Below are 6,000 nucleotides of genomic sequence, written 5' to 3'. Positions count from 1 at the left end.
GTAAACAAATATAGTAATCACGTGACTTGCTGTTTTCTTTTTTTTTCCGCACTCCAAGACATTTGTATACACCCGATCTCAATGTGCCGTTATTTCGACAGTATACTGTATTATAACAATGGGGACAAGATTCAAACAAAACAACGTTTCTGCGTATAGTTAAGTCAATAACGGCAAAAAAGTCTTAAAAAAACATGATTTCTTGGAGCTGGAAATTCACTGCTTGCATATATATCTCGTCCGTTTAGTTCAGACTCACCGAACGTTTGTTTTAAAATCTGTTCTGAACTCCTTAATTAATTAAATATTTCTGTGGCTGGATGTGAATTTATTCGAAACAGGTGTAGGTAGTAAACTTGGAAAAGACTACCTGGAGGTTAAGGTACATTTACCTTGAACCGTCAGTCTTACCTACACGCCATACCTTTTAAGAGCTGTATTACCTGCATTTATCCCGCCTTTAAACGAGCTGACGAATCACGTAGTGGCATGGTGGTTCTGAGTGCCCCAGTTGGTAAAATATGTGGGAATTCACGTGGGCGATGGATTTGTTCACACTTCTCTTTAACCCAGAAATGAATTGCGTTTTCATTTATTTATTAGGAAGCAGACGTTTCACTCAGTTTATAGTTACTGTAAAAAGAAAACAAATAATTTTGTTTATTTTTAGTCTGCGTGAAAATAGTGATGTTTAGTTAAAAAATTGTTTTTAAAAGACGCTAAAAAATGTCAGGTTTGTAGTAGGTAAGCAGGTTACTGTCTTAATTTTTTCCCATGTTTTTTTGGTATGCTTGGCAAGGTATATGACATTTCTTCCAGTATGCTTTGGAGGAAATCGTTGAACAGAACAACTGGGGCTATTTTAACACAAAACATTTATCAGCACGGTCGCATTTTTCATATCAATTGAAGAACTAAAAGGTTTCTCTAAGATGATTTCGGCGTTTGTCGTCTGTTGGGCCGATATGTAATTTCAGGTGCACCCAGAAAAGTTTTATCTATTTTTCATGTGTACCGAAAACAGTTCAGTCAGGTAAGAAACCAACCGCCAAATGACAACCCCCACCTCCACTAGTCTTACATGTACTTCAATAATATATATATATATATATATATATATATTAATTAAGGTAAGGTAGTTACATCCGTGTATATCATATATGAACAGCTTAGCTTATATGTAGCTGCTCCAAGATTCTGCATTCGGAAGTGGCACAGAGTAGAAAGATACAGAGGGAACACTCTCATAGGCGATGTTAATTCCTTTTACATGTTAAAACGCATAGAAAGTGGAGCCACCATTGTATGAACATAGAAACAAGCTGGAACGTTGCGAAGAGTTCCCGGAGAATTTTTCTAGTTTTGAAATTGCGATGGGCAGTATCAATTCACTGATTAGTAGTATGAGGTATTCACAATTAGTTATTATTCCAGTACAAAAAAAAAAAGACGCTATGAAAGACGGCAGAATAGCGAAATATAAACAGAAGTAAAGATTTTGAGAACTATATAATGGCTATGCTAGACATGTGGTAACATTGAACAAACCCGTTTTCCTCAGTATCATATCGAGGTAAACTTCTATTATTCTTTTACAAATTTTGAAATAAACGTACAACGTATTGAGCATCACAGCTCTGGTTTATATTACAAAATACTAAACTATTTACAAACTACACAAATATTTAACAAAATACTAAACTATTCACAAACTATATACAAATATTTAACAAAATACTAAACTATTTACAAACATATAATAAAATACCAAACAATGAAAAGAGCCCATTAAAGTTCCTCGCGTCATCGACGGGTTTCGAACCGGAACCTTTTACACCCTGTGTGGGGAGAACGGCATCACTGTGCTCCCCACGCAGACATCGTTATCGGGCGTAGTCATGTGGTTGGTGAACGTTATGGTGGCTCGAATAAGTGACGTATTTGCCCCATCCTCTTCTCCCATTGGCTCGAATAAATATCACTAGTAGGAAAACTTTATTTAATGTATAGAGAGATATATAACAAAATTATGCAACTAACGCCAACCTGGAACTACCTCAGATTTATTATTATTATTATTATTATTATTATTATTATTAGCCATATGGTACAAGGAAGCCTGAGGCTTATGCTGCACCTGCCAAAAAAAAAAAAAAAAAAAAAAATTCTCCGAGTTACCCTGAGAGAGAGAGAGAGAGAGAAGTAGAAGGAAATCACCAAGAAAGAGAAGAATGATGATATCCAGCTCAGGACCCTGTTTAATATGCCTTTTTCTTCCCCACATTTTTTTCCCTCTCATACTTTAAATTAATTTCTCCAATGTAATATGGTAATTTACTTATGTTTTCACATATAGGTATAATTTAATAAGTAATATTTTTAAATACTTTGAATGGTTTTTATAATATAATGGCCACACATTGGCAAAAATGTAGCTTAGAAGGAAATTAAGATGACCATCATGTGTGTCAGTTGCAATAAACTAAATACAGAATTTTATATACACCCTACTGGTTTCAGGTATGTGATAATAAAAGGTTTCAGTACAGTGAGACAGCTGCACTGGTTTTGCTGTACTAAAACCTGCTATACCTATCTGAACCTAGTAGTAGTAGTATGTATATAAAATTCTTTATTTATTAACGTTTATTGCAATTGGCATATATGACTGTCATCTTAATCTCCTTATAGGCTGCATTTTAGCCAATGTCTGGCCATTATGCCAGACATTGCACTTTGAATCCCTTTTAACTTCAATTTTAATTTTTATTTAATTATTTTCCTTTATCTCTTTATTATTTTAGTCCTGGCATCCTCTGAAACAAACCCTGCATCATTTAGCTTCTAACCAGAGCCACTAATAATATATATATATATATATATATATATATATATATATATATATATATATATATATATATATTTTACATATCACACAAAAATACAAAGAATCTGTTAAAAAAGTAATTTAGCATTCTTTCATTTAGATCACTATTTATTTGAATTTGCATTACAACAACAAAAAAAAAAAACATTAGTATTAGCAAGGGCACATGATGCAAGAAAGCAAGCTTATATAGTATCAGCAAAAAAAAAAAAAAAAAAAAAACACTCCCATTTCACCCCTCCGTTCATTCCAAATACCGGTCCAGCTCAGCCTTAAATTTATTTAGGCTATCAACTTCCACAACAAAGGATGGAAGTCTGTTCCACCAAACAACTACCCATTGGCTAAAGGCAAACTTCCGCACATCTATCATACATCTGTCTTTCCTCAATTTGAATTTATGCCCTCTCAGGTGATTATTCTGAGCAAGAGGAAGAATCCTATCAGCATTGAGCATGCTCAAACCATTCAAGGCTTTAAATTGATCTTATTAATTTAAAATATCATGCTCCAGACTAGAGCAGAAAAGCAACGGCATAAAGTGGCAGGAGTGCTGTGACTCGGAAGAACTGAGGAGGGTGATTCTCCAATGCATCACAGCCTAAAAAAAAAGTGCAACTTGTGAAATGTTTGCCGAACTCTCTGGAATGGAACATGATCTAGCCAAGGAGGATGTCTTTGTGTGTGTGCCAGGTGCAGAGAGTGTCTAGAAATTAGGCATCAACTCAGCGTTCTGATGGGCGACTATGAGAGCTTGAGGTGTAGGGTAGATGCCCTCGAAGAAATTAATATGATTGACCCGTCAAGCTCTCAGCTGCCCAACTCAATGCCAGAGTTCACTTTTGGGCATCAGGCAACACAGCGGCAATCTCCAAGGTAGAATGCACTGGTCCCACCGGAGTTAGTTATTGTCGGTGACTGTATTGTCAGGAAGACGGGGAATATATTCTGTAAAAAGGATAGATGGAATAGGACCAGGGTATGTCTGCCAGGGGCAAAAGTTGATGACGTTGATAAAGCATATATCATCTTTTAAGGGCATAAAGGGTGATATTGTTGTACACGTTGGCACCAATGACATTAAGAGTAGGAGATCTGCAGATTTACTTAACAAGTACAGGTCAATGTCGCAAAAAAAAAAAAGTTATGAATTAGGGTGAAATTTGAAAGTGTCTGCAATTCTGCCCAGACACGATAGGAGGGAGTACATGATGAGAGCCTTGTCAATCAATTCGGCCCTGGAGGAAATGTGCAAGGCTCAAGGGGTAAAATTTCTTTCCGCTTGGTGTGTGCTTGTTAACAAGAGAGACTGCTTCTACAGGGATGGGATACACTTAAATAGAAAGGGTGCAAGAATATTTGCTGATGCTATTGAGGCAGTGTTAGGTTGGTCGGAAAACTGCTAGCTTGGTGGGGCGGGTTAACAGACTAAAAGGTTAAAAGTTGCCGCAGGCAGAGGTGTAGGCAATTCTTGCACTACTTCTATTGGAATGAGCAGTGGCATGGAGCGAGGGGTGTTGGGGGTTTCAGGGACTGATGGCAGTCATCGTGAAACTGGTGGGTATATGGGATGTGTTAGGGTAACTAATAATAAGAATAGGTACATGTATACCAATGCTTGAAGTATAGTAAATGAATTTGATGAATTTGAAGTGTTGGTCAAGACATCAAAGGCGGATATTGTTGGGATAAGAGAGACGTGGTGTCACACAGATATAAGGAATGCAGAACTGGAATTTGGGGAGTACAATGTGTACAGGAAGGATAGGAAGAGCGGAGGGGTTATGCTATTAGTTACGAAATACATAAAATCTAAGGAAGTATATCTAGCTGACATGGGTGGACAGTGGAGTGTTGAGTCAGTTTGGTGTGACATAAGCACTGAGAAACCAAAATTAAGTGTAGTAGTGTGCTATAGGGCTAATGACTCGAATGAGTACAATGAACAATTCTACTGAGAAATAGAGTGGGCTAATAAATCAGAATGTCTTATAATGGGGGATTTTAACTTCCCAGATATTGACTGGAATTTGGGGGCTGGTCACTCACACACTGGAACTTATATTATATTGGTCACTCGTACACTAGAAGGCTTTTGTGGATTTATTGGTTGATTGTTTCCTGCAGCAGCATGTTCGAGAGGTAACCAGAGAGGGTAATAATTTTGATCTGGTTATCAGCAGTGATCATTCGTGTATTAAGAATTTGCAGGTAAAGGAACCATTAGGTGGCAGTGATCACAGTGTACTGATGTGGGATTTACTTAAAGATATAATTACCATCAGGGGTATAAAGGAAGGGGTTTTTGCTTCCGTAAAGGCGACTACAGTGGTCTCAGACAGTTTTTAAATTCTGTACAGTGGGACCAACTGATGATGTTACCAACAGCAAATTCTAAGTGGGAAGTATTCAAGGAATTAATAGTGGAAGCTACTAAACGTTTCATACCTATTAAGAAATTTTGTTCAAGGTTTAGGCCTAAATGGTTGCCAAATGAACTAATGAGACTCGTGGCAGAGAAGAAAAATGCAAGGGATGCATATAAATTATCAGGCGACACAGAAGCCTATGATATATATAAGCTAGTCTGTAATCAAGTCACAAAGAAGGTTAGGCAGACGAAGGCAGATTACGAGAAATCTTTGGCAAAGGATGCTAAGAAAAACAACAAAGATTTCTTTGCTTATATAAACTCTAAAAGGAAGGGGATGAATCTGATTGGTCCACTTGATATTGGTGGTTCGACTGTTGATGATCCTTCTCAGATAGCAAACAAACTGAATGAGTATTTTGCATCTACATTCACACATGAAGAGTTATTAAGGTTTGAAAATGCCACAAGGTTAACAAATTGTAACAGGATACTTAATGACTTTATAATTACTGTGAATAAAGTGGAGGTGTAATTGTTGAGGTTAAACATAAGAAAGGCACCTGAGGTGGAAGGGATCTATTCAGTTATATTAAAGGAGGCGGCAAAGGAAGTAAGCAAACTATTATCCATAATTATGATAGCATATTTGGACTCAGAGGAGGTCGCCACGGACCGGAGATGTGCAAATGTGTCCCCAATTCACAAAGGGGGATTGAAGGGTGACACAAGTAATTACAGA

At 37.0% G+C, this 6,000-nt stretch overlaps 1 protein-coding gene across 2 annotated transcripts in view; it reads left to right on the top strand.

Moving 5' to 3' along the window:
• Nucleotides 1-629: 629 nt before the first annotated feature.
• The window catches only part of LOC150079048 (CD109 antigen-like), a 1,092,235-nt gene continuing 1,086,864 nt past the window's right edge, over nt 630-6,000 (top strand). For both annotated transcript variants that reach the window (XM_090384122.1, XM_090384121.1), the window contains exon 1: nt 630-744. The gene's annotated coding sequence lies outside the window, so the exon portion shown is untranslated. The remainder of the gene's footprint in view (nt 745-6,000) is intronic.

Source organism: Mastigoproctus giganteus, chromosome 10 (assembly GCF_048544385.1).
Source record: "Mastigoproctus giganteus isolate SK-2022 chromosome 10, ASM4854438v1, whole genome shotgun sequence".
In the NCBI taxonomy this organism is placed as follows: Eukaryota; Metazoa; Arthropoda; class Arachnida; order Uropygi; family Thelyphonidae; genus Mastigoproctus; species Mastigoproctus giganteus.
The sequence above is the reverse complement of the archived record's forward strand: the minus strand, read 5'-3'. Positions and strand labels throughout refer to the sequence as shown.